The following is a 19175-nucleotide window of genomic DNA, read 5'->3' as shown; positions in this document are numbered from 1 at the left end:
GCAACATCCATTGCTTTTTGTTTCTGGAAAACATCCATGGAGTCAAAACATCACTACACAAAAAAAATTTTAACTGCAAAAGTGTAATTATTCTTTCTTCACCTCCCAATGTTATAAAATTCTTTGACGCACAAGTCGTGTCAACATGCTGTCATGCACGGACACAGGTAAGTCTGGCAGATGACACAGCATACATCAATGATGGGATTGAAAAGGGAGAGGAAGGCGCTAACAGTAGGGAGCTAGGGATGGGACACCACCTGATTCCAATCTGTACCTGTTCTTAAGCTACCCTAATGCTCTATGTGGGTCCTTCCCCCCACCGCCGTCATGTGCCTAGTCCCTGATTCTCACCTCAGTATACTCTGGCTAGTGCAATGTTTGGCAAGGATGATAGCCTCACCACTGCAGATGGTAAAAACACAGGGGAAGCGACGAACACAAGACAGACAAAGATAAGGGTATCAATACTCAACAAATGGCTCTGCTGAAAAGTTCCAAGCATCAGAGGATATGGCACCAGGAATCCAAAATCCACAGCAGCAGCAGCTACACTACTGACACCAGCTTCTAACTCCAGGCTGGTTTGCAAAGAATTACTCTATTACCGACAGTTAGCTGATGCACCATGTGACTATTTAAAGGATGGTGGAAGTGGCCAGTAGTCACATCAGCTAACCAGCCAAAAAGGATACTGACATTAACCTTTGCTAGCCCAAAAGGAAAAAAAACACAACATTTAAATTACCAAAGCTGCCAAGAACCCAAAAATGAATCATGACATATGCTCACTGCTCCACTATATGAATTCCTTGATGGGTGTAGTTTGTAAAATGGTGTAATTTATGCTGGATTCCACTGTTCTGCCACTTCAATGGCTCTGTCAATGTGACATGGCACCCTCAAATCATTCAAGCAACATCTGTACTTTAATATGGCACTTCTTCCATTCTGAGCATTGTACTGTGCCTCAAAGGTAATTTTTGACTACATATGGGGTATCTGGCAAACGCAGGAAAAATTGCCTAAGAAATTGTACTTTTCAATCTCTGCTATTAACTTTTTTGAAAATTAAAAACTTGTGATCAAAGCAACATTTTAGTGCAAAAAAAATTGTAATTTTCTATTGACTTAGCGCAATGTTATACAATTCTGTGAATCGCCGAAGGCTTAAAATACTCACTACACCACTAGAGGAATTCCTCAAGAGGTTTAGTTTAAAAAATGGGGTCACTTGTCGGAATGTTTGCACTTTTGAAATGTCAGGGGTTCTTCAACTGTGGCATGACATACTTAATCTTTTAAAGCCAAAATTGCGCTTCTGCATTCAATTGGTGATCCTTCTCTTCCAAGCCCTGCCATATGCCCAAATAGTAGTTTTACACCACATAAGGGGTATCGGTGTATGCAGGAGAAAATGCACAACAAACTGTATGATTCATTTTTTATTGTTACCCTTGTGAAATTTTTTTGTGGTAAAAATTTATTTTTTCATCTTCACAGCGCAGCCCCTGTTGTTTCAAGATGCTCACTTTACCTGTAGATAAGTTCTCTGAGGGGAGTAGTTTCAAAAATAGGGTCAGTTGTGGGGGGGTTTCCACTGTTTAGGTACATTAGGGGATCTATAATCCTGATAGGACACCGGCTATCTACTCAGGTCAATTTTGCACTCCAAAAGTCAATTGGCGCTTTTTCTCTTTCGACCCTTGCTGTGCACCAAAATAGTGTTTTACACCATATGTGGGGTATTGGTGCACTCAATAGAAATTGGAAAATAAATTTTATGATCTATTTTTTCCTGTTACTCTTGTGAAAATGAAAGCTTTGGGGCAAAAATGTATTTTTAATATTCACAGCTCAATGTTATTAAATTCTGTGAAGCACCTGTGAGTTCAAAGTGTTCATTACAGGTCTAAATAAAATATTTAGGGGTACAGTTTCCAAAATGGTGTCACTTTTGGGGGGTTCCATTATTTAGGCACATCAGGAGCACTGCAAACATTGCATGGTATCCTCTATCGATTCTATCCAATTTTGCACATCAAAAGTCAAATTGTGCTCCTTCCCTTCCGAGCCTTACTGTGTGGCCATACAGTAGTTTTTAATTACATATGGGATGTCAGTGGATTCGGGAGAAATTGCACATCAAATCATATGGTCTATTTTCTCCTGGCACTCAAAAATATATGCGTTTGTATTGCGCCGACAATCATTATTGCTTCCCTGTCAATTTATGTAACTTATATCATTGGATGTTATGACTTATTGGGATTGTGTGGCGCCCCCAGGAGTATGGTCGCCACAGTGGCATTGCCTTCCTTCTAGGGAGAGTGATGTCATGCCTGGATCACAGTTCCCACTCCGGGTCAGCAGAGGGAGCTCTGAACCCAGAACTGAGGGGAGGAGCTGTCTCTGGGGGCCAGGAAGGAGTGATTAGTTAGTGTGAGGAGGGCGTCATATGCAGGCATGGAGGAGAAGAGCTGGGGAGACTGAGGAAAGTGGAGAGCTTAGTCCCAGTGAAACCAGAGGAATAGGAAGCTGTAAATGCCCTATTCCCACATAATCCTCGGAGGCACAACATCGACGGGTGAGCCAAGAGAGATAAAAGGCTACAGCTGTCTGCCATGCGAGTGGAGTGTGGATAACATCAGAAATGAGGAACTCCAGTGTAACTCAGTACTGGGAGTACTTCATAGAGAGTGCTAGTAAGGAGACTGCACAACTCATCTGCCAGAGTGATTCCTGATTTGCTTCCAGGCAAACAAGCTCCTGTGCCATCTGTACTCCGGACCCTGGACTGCATTTGCCAAGTAAAGGTAAAGAAACTGCAACCTATTGTTTCCTTGCCTTCTTGCTGCAACCTCCCCGGCACTGCTACATCTCTGTGCCTGACACTGCACCTTCCTTCCCAACACCCACCTACGCTGCCCTGGGACTACAGCCCTGCCAGTGGAGGGCTATAACATCATTGCTGCACTACAACATCTGTCCCAGAGGATCTGTCTGCAGCGTCGGCTTAACATTTGCCGAACACCACAGGTGGCGTCACGAATCATCTATTCAGAAACTTTATTCCATCACTTCACTCCCTTACATGGACGCCCAGGGCCACAGACCGGGTCACCACTACTGTGACACTTCCCAGTGAAATACTGGCCCGGTACCGAGTACCCCACTGCCCTGGCGGGCAATCCAATTGTTAGTAATTATTACATATTGTTTTGTTTTTATCCCAATCTGAGGAAGATCTGAGTCAATGGCTGAAATGTCACAAGATATTGAGACTTTCTTTGTTTAACCCCTTAACAAACAGGGGTATTTTTGGTTCTGCATTTTCATTTTTCTCTCCCCTTCTTCCCAGTGACATAACTTTTTTATTTTTCCATCAATAAGGCCATGCGAGGGCTTATTTTTTGCAGGACAAGTTGTACTTTTGAACAACACCATTGTTTTTGCCATGTTGTGTACTACAAAACGGGAAAAAAATTCCAAGTGTGGTGAAATTGCAAAAAAAGTGCAATTCCACACTTGTTTTTTGCTTGGCTTTTTTCCTAGGTTCACTAAAAGTGACCTGCCATTATGATTCTCTAGGTCATTACGAGTTCATAGACACCAAACATGTCTAGGTTCTTTTTCATCTAAGTGGTGAAAAAAATTCCAAAATTTGTTAAAAAAATTGCACCATCTTCCGAGACCCGTAGCGCCTCTATTTTTCGGGATCTCTCATTGCTTATTTTTTGCGCACCCCGCTGACCTTTTTAATGATACCACCTTTGTGCAGGTATGTTCTTTTAATCGCCCATTATTGCATTTTAATGCAATGTCACAGCAACCAAAAAAAGTAATTATGGCGTTTTGATTTTTTCTCGCCATGGCGTTTACGTTTAGCGATCGGGTTAATCTTTTTTTTATTGATAGATCGGGTGATTCTGAATGCGGCGATACAAAATATGTGTAGGTTTGTTTTTTTATAGTTTTATTTTGAATGGGGCAAAAGGGTGGTGATTTGAACTTTTAATTTTTTTATTTTTTTCATATTTTTAAAAAACAGTTTTTTTTTATTTTTGGCATGCTTCAATAGCCTCCATGGGAGGTTTGAAGTTGACATAGCTCGATCGGCTCTGCTACATATAGGCAATGCTCAGATCGCCTATATGTAGCAGAAATACAGCATTGCTATGAGCGCCAACCACCTGGTGGTGCTCATAGCATTCAGGCATCAACAACCATAGAGGTCTCCAGGAGACCTCTGGTTGTTATGCCAACACATCGCTGACCCCCAGATTTCCAGATGTGCACGGTCAGAAGCACTGGTTAAGTACTACTATCAGCATTTGACAGCAGCATTTAACTAGTTAATAGGCGCAGCTTTTCAAAACAGCAGACATGTCCCCGCTTTGTTGCGGGCTCACCGCCAGAGCCCTCATCAAAGCATGGGAGATGTCCAGTGATGGACTGTGTCCATCATTGGACGTTAAGGTGTTAATATATCAATTTGCATATATTTTTGAGTGCCAGATTTTTGAATATATTGCGATACAAGGAGTAGTATCCTTCTCTGTGCACCATCCACAACGGAATGACGTGTATCTCATCATTTTCTAGTGTTCACTTTTACATGAGCACCCGTGAACCCAAACGGATCAACTTCTATACAGGATATGTCTACTATAGGTTTTTCTTATGACGCAGTGGAAGTGGCTATTATAATGGCACAAGTCTCCACTTCTAGTGATTTCTTACAAGTCTCGAACAACAAATTTAAGTCACATGATTATGAGAGGGAATCTCAACAGTTAATTGATCTTGAACTCCACAGTGCAACCATAGCTGAATATATTAAGGCACAACGTATCCCTAGAGGATTACACGTCTCTTTGTGCCCCACCCTGTTCCTGGATAACACCGATTTTTGTCAGTGCTTTGAACAAATCCTGAACAAGTACTCACTTGATCTGATGACCCTGACTCTGGAATACCTTCACAAAGAGGTCAAGAATAGTCAAGAAGAATTAACTAGCATCGAGACTCAACTCAAGAACACTACATCTAAGGAAGAATTTGATTCCATTAAATCCCATACCAAAGAAAACTTGGACACCTTCTTATCGGAAACAGAAAAAAAGAAACGCCAGAAGTTCATTCAGGACACACAGGACTATTTGCAAAGTTGAGTGTACAAATGGCGTGCCTCTAAGGTCCTATTCAGACAGAACTACAGAGGATACAGATTTACAGACAGATCTTCAGCATCAAACTTGGACAGCGTGCAAGCAAACATACATCAAACTTCTTCTTTTTTAGGCTCAGGCAGGAGATACTATCCAAGAAATGGAAGAGGAGGGGAAGGCAATGCCTCAGAGACTGGTTGTTACACGATGAACATGAGATCTCAGGTAGTAACTCTAATTTAGTTATCAATATTTCCTCAAAAATATTAAACCACACACAGTTTCACCTGTTGCAAAAGGGCTTATCTTTCTACCCCACTTATAAGTTTGATACCTTTCAACTTGATCTCGATTTACAGAGATTTTACATAAATCTCAGATTAAAACCTTTTTCCATGAACAACCCCCCTCGAATAGATCTGAAAATTTGACAACTGTGACTCCTATCAAGCTACATAGCCTAGGTTTGAGAACACAAAGTCACTTTAATCCAACTAAAAACAGTCCACCTGTTGAAACATTCATTTCACTTATTGAAGAAGTCAACAAATTTACCAGACAAATTTCAAGGGGTGAACTGTTTTTTCAGTCCAATATGGACCAAGAGGCGCATAGGGCACTTCAATCTTTAATAACAGATAAAGATATTATTATTAAACCAGCAGACTAGGGAGACGCCAAGGTCATTATGGATCATTACATGTATCGTAATGAAATCATATCCCAACTTAGTAATAGAGAAGTCTACTTGCCTCTATCCCACAATCCCACTATATCTATAAAAGAATAGATTGATAATACACTTGTACAGGCAGCTACGTCAGGTATTACAGATAAAAAAACAAGAATTTCTTACCAAATCGGACCCAATTATACCAATGTTTTATACACCTCCAAAGATCCATAAACGGTTGGACAACCCTCCATGGAGACCTATAGTGGCGTCAACAGACTCTATCTTATCACCTTTGTCCATATTAATTGAGAAAATTCTAACCTCCTTGGTAAAAAATACACCATCATTTATTTTAGATACAGGGGAGTTTCTTAATATCATCAAACACATAGGCACAATTTCTAAGGAAACTCTACTAGTTACGCTAGATGTAAATAATTTATATACCTCAATATAACATGACAAAAGTATATGGGTGACTAGGATTCTCTTCGAACAATCTTCATATGAACCTTCAGTTGTCAATTTTCTACTTGACCTTTTAAATCTATAATTGATGGAGAATTTCTTTCTATATGAGGACACATTTTGTTTGCAGATTCAAGGTACAGCTATTGGGTCCAATGTGGCCCCGCCTTATACTAATGCATACATGTCACAATTTGAAGCTCAGTATGTATATTCCAATTCACTATATCATGCCCACTGCCAGTTATGGCTAAGATACATAGACAATGTATTTTGTATTTAGGGAGGGACCTCTGAAGCTCTCACCTCCTTTTTCAATCAGATTAATAACATATGGCCAGAATTGTCATTTACCATCAATAGCAGTTGTGACCATATCAATTTTCTGGATACAATGATCTTTAAGTATCCAGAGGGTGTCCTAGAAGCCAATTTATTTACTAAAAAAACAGATCGTAATAACCTATTATTGTACCACAGCTGCCATCCATTGGCAAATAAAAAATCTATCCCTATTTCTCAGTTCCAGAAAGTTAAGACAATCTTCAGGAATCCTGAAAAATTCCAATGTCTGGATAAAATGCATACTAAATTTTTACAGAGAGGTTACCCCCATAAATTACTACAAAATTGCCGAAATAGATCTGATTCCTCGGGAAGGGCAGACACAGCACAAAGAATACCATTTGTGCCCACTTTCCATCCTTTTTTCTATAGGTTGCACCAGAGAATTCAAAAATATTGGCCTCTTTTACATACAAATTATCCAGACATACCAGAATTTAAAGTACCCCTTTTCCCTGCTTTAGAAGTCCGACCAACCTAAGAAACAAACTTGTGAAAGCAGACATAGGTTCAACCCAGAAAGTAGCAAAACAATTATTTCTCCAGGCATCTAAGAAGGGCACTTTTCCTTGCCTCCAGTATGCCCAATGCGCTAACGTACTCAAGGGTGATGAAATTTCACACCCCTGTACAGGTGCTAACATTCCTATACAAGGCTTTTGTACTTGCGATTCAAAATTTGTTGTATATGCTATCAAATGTCCCTGTGGGAAGGTCTATGTGGGTGAAACTACACAGGCGGTAAAAGACCGAATCTCTCAGCATAAGTCTGATATTCGATGTGGACGACATAATTTATCAATTCCTTACTATTTCCACAATGCAGGTCATACCATTGCATAATTGAGATTTTTGGTAATAGAGCAGGTCCAACAAAACAGAAGAGGGGGAACCGGGTTAGGCAACTCAAATTGAGAGAAGCATTTTGGATCCATCATTTAGAAAGTAGGGAACTTAGGGGTCTTAATAGAGAGTATGACATTATAAGTTTATATTAAAGTCTTGTATATTTAAGTCATCTTTCCAGTTATTTATTAACTATTTTTTCGCTTTCTTAGCAAACGTACTTGATTCAGTTCACCAGAAGAGGTATGGAGATTAATATTTATTTTTATCGTTATAATTTTATTTGATTTTTATTTTTCCATTTTTTAAATTTTTTTATTATTTTATTTTTGTCATTTCTTTCATTTTTTCACATTATTTTCATTTATTTATTTATTAATTATTTTTGTTCATTTTCTAATTTTTACTTTATTTTTATCCTTTATTTTTTATTTTTATTTGTATCTTTCATTATTCATTTTGCTATTCATTTTCTTATATTACATTTTTTCAACCTTTCCTCCCCCTTACCATTATTATTACAAGTCTGCAACATCCTCCGCTAGATTCCCTGCTGGCAGCGCTATTTTTTCAGTTTGCGTTCCACTGATGCGTTCCACGGCCCTGTTATTTCTGGTTTTCAGTCCTGCGCTCCATTAGTGCGTTCCACCGCCGTGTTAATTCTGGTAAAACACTTCCTGCCAGACGCCACCGCTCTCTCTTACATAAGCGCACCATGCCTGCCACATAGGGCACTTTCTTTAGGGCATTTTATGCCCATTCTACACACAGTATATGCAATGTATTTACACCAATGGTAAGCACTTTTAATTATTTTTAATTACTGTCTATTTTTCCTTGTGGTCTTTTTATGGTACCCATCTCATCTTATGCTTTTTTAAGGAACCTTCCCATCATAATACCAGATATCCTATACCACAAGGCCTCAGGGTAAGCTAAAGTATTATCATTCTCCATTATCATTCTCCTTTTTTTAATTTTTTCTTATAATTTTTTATGCTTAATTCATATATATTCATTACTTTCATTTTCTTATTATTTTTTATTAAATTTTTATTTTTTTCATTTTTTATTTTTCAATTTTTATTTTCTTTTTTTCATTTTTTTCATTTTTACTTTTCTTCTTTCATTTTTTCATAATTTTTTTCATTTTTTCCTTTTTTTCATTATTTCATTTTATTCATTTATTTTCTTATATATTCTATATAGAATACTGCCTTTCTTTGAGACTGCTATCCAAGTGTGGATATACTATGCTCTCTTATTCTTCCATACCTCTAGGTATTTTCCAATTTTCTATTTTATTGATATCACTTTGCTCAAATTGTACTATATTGTTACCACAACACTATTGCTAATCACTGTGATTAAAGAATGTTTCATTTTATTTTGATGATTTTATTTTGATTGTTTTATTTCCGTTCTTATCGCGCCGACAATCATTATTGCTTCCCCGTCAATTTATGTAACTTATATCATTGACTGTTATGACTTATTGCGAATGTTAGTAATTATTTCATATTGTTTTGTTTTTATCCCAGCCTGACGAAGGTCTGAGTCAAAGACTGAAACGTCACAAGATATTGGGACTTTCTTTGTTTAATAAATCAATTTGCATATATTTTTGAGTGCCAGAATTTTTAATATATTGTGATACAAGGAGTGGTATTTTTCTCTGTGCACCATCCACAACGGAGTGACGTGTATCTCATCATTGTCTATTTCCTCCCGTTACCCTTTTAAAAAATGCCAAATTTGGGGCTAAAGCAACATTTTTGTGGGAAAAAGTACCATATTAATTTTTTTTCTTCCACATTGCTTTACTTACTGTGAAGCACCTGAAAGGTTAATAAACTTCTTGAACTTGGTTTTGAGCACTTTAAGGGGTGCAGTTTTTAAAATGATGTCACTTTTTGGTATTTTCTTTCATGTAGCCCCTCAAAGTCATACCAATGAGATGTGGTCCCTAAAAAAAGAAAGTTTTGTATAATTTGTTGGAAAAATTACACATTGCTGATAAACTTTTAACCCTTCTAACTTCCTAACAAAAAATATGCTTAAAAAATGATGCTGATGTTAAATATACCTGTTGCAAATATTATTTATTAGCTGTTTTGTGTGATATAAGTATCTAGCTTTAGGGCATAAAGATTAAAACTTTGAAAATTGCAAAATTATTTACATTTTGGCCAAAATTCCGATATTTTCACAAGTAAACACAAAAATATTGCTTTAATTTTCCACCGCCATAAAGTACAATGTGTCAGGAAAAAACAATTTTAGAATCGCTGAAACTTTGAAACGTTCCAGAGTTATTACCTCATAAATTGACACTGGTCAGAATTGTAAAACTTGGCATGATCAGGAAGGTAAAAATAGGCTTGGGGGGAAGGGGTTAAAGGGATAATGCAGCAGATGAGTGAAATAAATACAATTAAACAGGCTTGCAAATATTGGAGTGAGGGTGCAGACTTTAAAGGGATAAATGCAGCGGATGAATTAAATATATGCTATTAGTACAGCATCATAGCTGACCATGGTGGCTAAGTGGATAGCACTGCAGCCTTGTAGTGCTGGGGTCCTGGGTTCAAATTCCACCAAGGATAACATCTGCAAGGAGTTTGTATGTCCTCCCAGTGTTTGCATTGGTTTCCTCCGGGTACTCCGGTTTGCTCCCATGCTCCAAAGACATACTGATAGGGAATCTAGATTGTGAACACTGCCCATAGTGTCTGTGAAGCACTGTGGAATTAATAGTGCTATTTAAGTGAGTAAAATAAATTATAAAGACTTGCAAATATAGGAGTTTGTGGCAGGCTATAAAGGAATAAATGCAGCAGATTAATTAAATGTATACCTCTATGAAGTAAAGAGACATGGGTGTTAGATTCATGGCATATTTAACTGCCCTGGGACCTTGAAAAATAAATTCTTCACAAGATACAGGTGAGTAAAGTGGGTTTTTTCACCGCTAACCTCCCATTTGTTAATGTTTTGAGGTCAGAAGAGACAACAACCTGGGGACTTTTGATATGAACTAATTATATATACTGCTCAAAGAAATAAAGGGAACACAAATAGCCTGTCGCAAATGGAATAGTGGTCCCTTTACTTTTTTGAGCAGTATATATTCCAACTAGCTAAATTAAGTGAACCTACCTCAAACTAATTTGGGGATACTCACTCATTTGTAGAAATTAACTTACAGAAGGAATGTTTTCTATGTCCGTAACTACGTGAGCTTTAAAGGGGATTTCCGAGTTTATCATAAATTACTGTAGACATGATGTGCGATGGGAAATTGCTGACTATTTATAGTGTGCAAAGTTCCCAACATCAGCATTCTCCGCAGGAGTCAGTCACGTGATTTGTGTAAGTGCGCAATTTGCATAGTTGTGTTCACATGCTGACTATGTTTTCATCTGCAACCTCCTGCTCAGTGGCCTCCCCTCGAACACTCTCGCACCCCTCCAATCTATTCTAAACTCTGCTGCCCGACTAATCCACCTGTCCCCCCGCTATTCCCCAGCTTCTCCCCTCTGTCAATCCCTCCACTGGCTCCCCATTGCCCAGAGACTCCTGTACAAAACCCTAACCATGACATACAAAGCCATCCACTACCTGGCTCCTCCATACATCTGTGACCTCGTCTCCCGGTACTTTCCTGCACCTCCGATCCTCACAAGATCTCCTTTTCTACTCTCCTCTTATCTCTTCTTCCCACAATCGCATACAAGATTTCTCTCACGCATCACCCCTACTCTGGAACTCTCTACCACAACATATCAGACTCTCACCTACCATCGAAACCTTGAAAAAGAGCCTGAAGACCCACCTCTTCCGCAAGCCTATAACCTGCAGTAGCCACCGATCGACCAAACCGCTGCATGACCAGCTCTACCCTCGCCTTCTGTATTCTCACCCATCCCTTGTAGATTGTGAACCTTCGCGGGCAGGGTCCTCTCTCCTCCTGTACCAGTTATGACTTGTATTGTTTAAGATTACTGTACTTGTTTTTATTATGTATACCCCTCCTTACATGTAAAGCGCCATGGAATAAATGGCGCTATAACAATAAATAATAATAATAATCTTCTCTTATTGGAAATGAAACCTATAATTTTTCTGTTTTCCCTATATGCTTTGGATAAAGGAAAATAGAAAATGGTAACTAAATCTGTAGCATAGAATATACTGAACCTCTGTAAATATAGAAAAATATGTCTGCAAAATACATTTGGATAGCATTTGTTACTTATTTTTTGCAGTATTGCAATAATCCTAGAATTAAATAAAAATAAGGAAATTGTTCAGAGTATAGCCCTCATACACAACTTTGCATATCTTAGCAGAGCTTGTGAAGTGAGTTCTTAAAATACGAATGAATGAAATAATAAAAACCCATTAAAAATGAAGTAGGTAATTTTACATTGCCTTAAGCCATAGTCTTAACAGATTTTCACAAGACGATCATTAACTGCTGTTCCAGCTTTTTTGCTCCATTGTAAATATATATTTATTTTTGTTTCCTTTTCGATATGAACATTTGTGTTCCTAACACTAATATCTGCTGCATTACCACATTATTTAGACTTAATAACATTCATCATTAATATTTTATAATGCTTTCTGTATATTATATCATGAATTTTTTCTCACCTTGTCTCAAAATCCATAACTTTTGTTTATTTTTTCTTCAACACAGACTTTATTATGGCATCATTTATTGGGGTCAAATTTTTTAGTTTTTTATGGACATAATTTTATTTTCTGTACAATTTACTAAAAAAAGGGCAAAAAATTGAAGTGCAATTAAAATTATAAAAAAAACAATTACAATTTACAATTCTTATAAATTTTTTTTACAACATCAGGTCAGTCCTATTACTGCAATGCCAAACTTACATAGTATTAAGGTTGAAGGAAGACTTTAAGTCCATCTAGTTCAACCCATATCCTATCCTAACTTGCCCTAACATGTTGATCCAGAGGAAGGCAAAAAAAACCCATGTGGCAAACAGTAAGCTTCACATTGGGGAAAAAATTCCTTCCTGACTCCACATATGGCAATCAGACTAGCTCCCTGGATCAACGCAATATTAAGGAAACTAGTGTATATACCCTGTAATATTATACTTTTCAAGAAAGGCATCCAGACCCTTCTTAAATTTTAGTAGGGAATCACTCATTACAATGTCATATGGCAGAGAGCTCCATAGTCTCACTGCTCTTAAAGAATCTGTGCCTGTGAGTATGCTTAAACCTTTTTTCCTCCAGACGTAGAGGATGCCCCCTTGTCCCTGTCACAGGTCTAAGAGTAGAAAAATCATTAGAAAGGTCTTTGTATTGTCCCCGCATATATTTATACATTGTAATAAGATTACCCCTAAGCCTTCGATTTTCCAAGCTAAATAACCCCAAGTGTAGCAACCTGTCTTGGTATTGCAGACCCCCCAGACTTCTAAAAACCTTGGTCGCTCTTCTCTGCACCCGCTCCAGTTCAGCTATGTCTTTCTTATACACCGGGGACCAGAACTGTGCACAGTATTCTAAGTGTGGCCGCACTAGTGACTTACAGTTGTGGCCAAAAGTATTGACACCCTTGCAATTCTGTCAGATAATACTCAGTTTCTTCCTGAAAATTATTGCAAGCACAAATTCTTTGGTATTATTATCTTCATTTAATTTAAATCTTGATTTACATTTATCCCCATTAAAGCTCATTTGCCATTTATGAGCCCAAGCTTCTAGTTTACATAAATCCTCCTGGAATATAAAATTGACCTCCTCTTTATTGATTACCCTGCAGAGTTTCATGTCATCTGCAAATATTGAAATTCTACTCTCTATGCCCCCTACAAGGTCATTAATAAATATGTTAAAAAGAAGCGGGCCCAAAACTGACCCCTGTGGTACAAAACTGCTAACCGTGACCCAGTCCGAGTGTGCTCCATTAATAACCACCCTTTGTTTCCTATCCCTGAGCCAGCTCTTAACCCACTTACACATATTTTCCCCTATCCCCATTGTTCTCATTTTATGTATCAACCTTTTGTGTGGCACTGTATCAAAAGCTTTTGAAAAGTTCATGTACACCACGTCCACTGCATTCCCTTGGTCCAGTCCGGAACTTACCTCTTCATAAAAGCTTATCAGATTAGTCTGACAGGAACGGTTCCTTGTAAACCCATGTTTATATTGGGTCATGAGGTTTTTCTTCTCCAGATACTCCAGTATAATATCTCTTAGAAAACCCTCCAGGATTTTACCCACAGTTGAGGTTAAACTTACTGGCCTATAATTTCCAAGTTCAGTTTTTGTTCCATTTTTGGATATTGGCACCACATTTGCTATACGCCAGTTCTGTGGTACAGACCCTGTTATTATGGAATCTTTAAAGATTAAAAATAATGGTCTATCTATGACTGTGCTTAATTCCTGCAGTACTCGGGGGTGTATCCCATCCGGGCCTGGGGATTTGTCAATTTTAGTGATTTTTAGACGCCGCCGTACTTCCTGCTGGGTTAAGCAGGTGACATTTCATGGAGAATTTTTATCCCTGATCATGTTATCCGTCATGGGATTTTCTTGTGTAAATACTGTTGAAAAAAGTCATTTAGTATATTGGCTTTCTCCTCATCCTCATCCACCATTTCACCCAGACTATTTTTAAGTAGACCAAAACTATCATTTTTTAGCTTATTACTTGTCCACTTTATTTAATTATTTTACTGCTGAAAAAAAATTCAGATTTAAAAAGTCACTATTTTTTACACCTCTTAATTCTTTATTTTTCTGTGTGTGTAGTCTTGTGTTTTGCTCCCTAAGCAGATGTCTGTATAGTTACCATTTTGGGGGAAAATTATATTTTGAGTGACTCAAAAATGGTAGTGTCTTGCCGTTCCCCTGGCAAGACACCTGACCACAGTCCACACCTGCATCCCACACACACTTTGAACAGCAGAACACCCTCTATGGCCCCTGTTGGTTCATAAAGAGTCTTGCTTAGGAAAAGAGTGGGAGATTTGTAGTCAGTTGGTGCATTCCCTCAGAGGGAGGGGAAGTGATATCACATGTTTGGAGCAGCTCCTGTCAGGAATAGCTGCTGGACGGATTGGTTGGAAGGGTGTACTCATTTGCCTGGGAGTTGACTGGACCCCTCACCTAAAGAACACAGCACTGAGGTGGGCATCAGAACAGAACAGTGAGTAAAGTCTTGGAAGTACATTCAACTGCGTCATCTGTTTCCCTCCTGCGTCATCAACCTGGCACTGCTTCCATTTTCACTCCACATTACATCACCACCTCTAAAACTACTCTCAATGGCCCTGGGACTACTGCTCTACCTGTGGAGAGCCATTTTCACCTCAGCTGCATCATACCACTGGTCCCAGGGGAATGGCATTGCAGCGCTGGTCGCCTCTGACCAGAATACCATAGGTGGCATCACGAATCAAATATAAACTTTATTATCATTTAAGTACACATCAAATTCACATGACCGCCTGGGGCCACTGACCGGGTCACTGCCACTGTGACATTTCCCATTGAAGTTAACGGGCCCGGTACCAAGTATCCCACGGCCCCTGGGGTGCATCATTTTGGTGTCACGAACAGGATAGCAAAGCCCGGTATAACCGGGTCCTCTGTGCTGAAGATTTATTACATTTGAAGTTGCTGAAAATGTGTAAAAGAACCAAAATGATAGACTGTGAATTGGACTCTAAAAATGGTCGCCAGAGCGATGAAGAGAGGCGTGTCAGTGTGGGTGGCACCCAGAAAAGAGCACAAACTGTCCTGGGCCTCCCCTGCCTTAATTTCTATGTTGCAGCATCATGGCCAACGCCCAGGGGAATGGGAGACCTAGCCTGGTATGGTGGAAAAGAGAAGAGACGCCGCCCCCTGGGGAAGAGGAGAAGCTCTGCAGCTGGAAGAAGAGCCAGTGAGAAGCCACAACCCCAGGCAGCCATGATGGAGAGCAGTGAGAGGATGCCTGCTAGGTGCAGGGTGGAAGCAGGAGGCTCCCCCGGCCAGGAAGATATAGGCTCCAACCAGTCGTGGGCAGCGGACCTGGTGCTCCTGGAAGCGGAGGAGACTGCTGATACTGGAATGACATCACCGACAGGTACTGCCACCAACCCTGCCCCTGTAGTTGAGGAGCTTCCAGTGAGCCCATATGCAGCGCCAACAGTCTGTTCCTTAACCCCGATCACGCACCATAGGTTTCCCCTGTGAAAAATGCACAGGATTCCTGCAGAGCTGGCAGCCATATACAAACACCAGGGGGCACCCATAACATCAGCAGCCCCTATAGCCGCTGCCGCAGCTTTAACAACAGCAGCAGCAGCTCCCACAATCATCACCACAGCCTCCATGTCCATTGCAGCAGTGACACCAGCTGCATCCCACCAACAGGCTGCTGTAGTCCCCTCCACAGTATCCCAGGCTACGGCTGCATCCACAGATTCCCAGGTGGAACAGGGTCAAGCCACCATACTGACTGGAGTTACTACCGCAGCTTCCATGTCAGCAGCTGTAATCACTCCAGTAGTACCAAAACCACAAGCTACAGTTTTGTCATCACAGGCAGCAGTAACCCCAGCTGCACTATCACAGGCAGCAATATCCCCAGCTGCACCATCACGGTCAGCCGTCTGCAAAATCTCCTCAGGAGTAGATTGTCAGGAGTACCTCAAGTATGTAATGCCCCCAAGAAGCAGATACCCTGAAAATCTGCCTTGGAAGCAAGAAGGCTACCAAGCTTCCATCACCCCAGGAGGTGAATGCAAGTAAAAATGCTTCTTAAAATTTTATGAATAATTACCCAGGAGGGTTAGGCATCTGTTTTGCCTTGTTTAAAGTTTGTGCCTAGTTGTTTGCACAGTTTTTACGAAAGTTACCAGTTCCTTTTGTTAATGCTTTCTTAAAGTAAAAGAAAAACCGAGAGATCACGAACTATGTGGGGTCCAAAAACTTTCCATGTAAATATTTCTGCACCTTTTCAGGTGCTTCTTGGTTTTACGTAAGCCTTTTAAAATGATAAAACTTTACCATTACAACAACAGCAGACCTGAACAAAAACCTGCTGGGTGTGGCAGAAGACAGGGTCTGAAAGGAAAGCATCAGTTATGTCCTGCAGCCCACCCAGGACCACCATTGGAGGTTTGGAACGGGTCCTCCACCAGCAAAAGGGACACTTGAAGATACCCCGGTTGAGACAGAGTGTTCATTGCTTGCCAAGAATAGTTGAATGTCTAATGAAATGTTGACAGTATTTTAATATTGATAGGGTTGAAAGCACTTTTCGTAGAATATATTACTAGAGTAGTAATGTTTAGTAAATAACAGCCTTGTTTCACAGATAAGTTGTTCAGAGCAGGTGGTGAACCAGAGATGGCGGTTGTCACCCGGAAGCAGTTAGGTATATAGGATATGATGTAGGAATAGTATAGACAAATGTGATATAACTAAAGTTAGTTGTTTATAACATTAAAAGTAAAGATACCTCTCGCAAGAGAAGAAGTTTTTTTTATAGTATTGTCTATATTGTTATCTACCAATAGTAATGTTTAAAAAAAATGTTTGTGTATGTTCCTCTGTAACATTATGTACTTTATTTCAGCCCGCGGACATCCTGGGTTCAATGAGGGGAGGGAATGTGGTGCTCCTGAGGGTTGAGTCGCCACAGAGGTACTGCACCTCTCTCAGAGGTTTGGTATCTCACAACCAGGTAAGATGGGGACACCTGACCACACTCCACACCAGCATCCCACACACACTTTGAACAGCAGAACACCCTCTACGGCCCCTGCTTGGTTCATAAAGAGTGTTGGGAGGAGGGCGGAGCTTAGGAAAAGAGCAGGAGATTTGTAGTCAGTTGGTGAGTTCCCTCAGGAGAGGAAATGACAGGACGTGTTTGGAGCAGCTCCTGTCAGGAGGAGCTGCTGGATGGATTGGCTTTGAAGGAAAGCTACCTGAAGGAAAGAATGGTTCTTCTAGAGGCACAGGTGGCGAGAGCTCATCCCACGCTGATAGCCGTCAGGTGGAGGAAGAATCCAGGTCGCAGATGGGTCTCAGCCCCTAGCCTAGTGGAGTCTACATCGTGACTTAACTAGCAAGCTGACAGCTGTGGCTACTTTATGGGCCACAGCAAGTTACCACAGTCATCTTCGCCAGAAAGGCAGCCACCTAAAGAACACAGCACTGAGGCGGGCATCTGTACTGCAAAACAGAACTGTGAGTAAAGTCTTGGAAGTACATTCAACTGTGTCATCTGTTTCCTTCCTGCATCATCAACTCGGCACTGCTTCCATTTTCACTCCACATTACATCACCGCCTCTAAAACTACTCTCAACGGCCCTGGGACTACTGCTCTACCTGTGGAGATCCATTTCCACCAACGGTCCCAGGGGAATGGCATTGCAGCGCTGGTCGCCTCTGACTAGAATACCACAGGTGGCGTCACGAATCACCATTTTCTATCATATCCCTAAGATTCATAAGTGCCTGTCAAGTCCACCAGGCAGACCAATTATTTCAGGCATTAATAGCCTTACTTCCAACTTATCAAGATATGTGGATGTTCATCTTCAAAAATGTATGCAACTTATTCCTGCGTACCTTAAAGACACTGGTCACATATTACAAATTTTGGAAGAGGTGGAGTGGAATTCTCAATTTATTCTTGGCATATTGGACATTAAGTTTTCATATACAGTAATAGACCAGGATTTAGGATGCCAAATAGCAGGCAATTACCTCCAAAAATTAGGGGTTTATGCAGAACCTCAGGTTATGTTCATTGAACAATGTATTCATTTTATCCTTTACCATAATTACTTTGCAGATGATGGCAACTTTTATTTAGAAACGCGCGGGACCGTGATGGGTATGCGATTTGCTCCTGCATATGCTAATCTGTATGTAGCCAAGTGGGAGGAGTCTTATATTTATCCAGGGGGCAATCTACATACTGGTTTGGCCCTGTGGCGTCGATTTATTGACGACATTCTCTTTATTTGGAAAGGTTCTTGAGATCAGTTAGATGTTTTCATTTCGGATCTTAATTCAAATTAATTTGGCCTTGAATTCACACCAACGGTAAGCAATAGTACTATTAACTTTTTGGATTTAACCATCTATGTACAAGGAGATCAATTATGTACTAAGTGCTACCGTAAGGAGGTTGACTCTAATGGTTTTATTCATATTTCTAGTTGTCACCTATCTGTCTGGTTGACCAACATTCCTAAGGGGCAATAAACTCGCATTAAGCGTAATTGTACGAACTCTACAGATTATAATGAGGCATCTAACCTTTTAACTAAACAGTTCATTGAAAAGGGCTATCCCATTCCTTTACTGGAACAAGCTAAACAGGATGTAGATTTAATACACCGAAAAAACTTACTATTGAAAACAAATTCTGATACTACATCTTGTACTGATATCAATCGAAAAATCCAACAGCTTCCGTTTATTACCCAGTTTCATGAAGGTCACCATAGCTTTAAAAGAATTATTCAAAAACACTGGGCTGTGCTCCAGAGGGATAAAATCTTAGGAGACATTTTGCCAGATTGTCCTAGATTCGTTTATCGTAAGGCCCAAACATTGGGGAATTTCGTGGCCCCTACCATCCAACACAAATCAAAATCATGTGCACCTA

This window comes from Dendrobates tinctorius, unplaced genomic scaffold (genome assembly GCF_039654945.1).
Source record: "Dendrobates tinctorius isolate UK_male_01 unplaced genomic scaffold, ASM3965494v1 ptg000011l, whole genome shotgun sequence".
Taxonomy (NCBI): domain Eukaryota; kingdom Metazoa; phylum Chordata; class Amphibia; order Anura; family Dendrobatidae; genus Dendrobates; species Dendrobates tinctorius.
The sequence above is the reverse complement of the archived record's forward strand: the minus strand, read 5'-3'. Positions refer to the sequence as shown.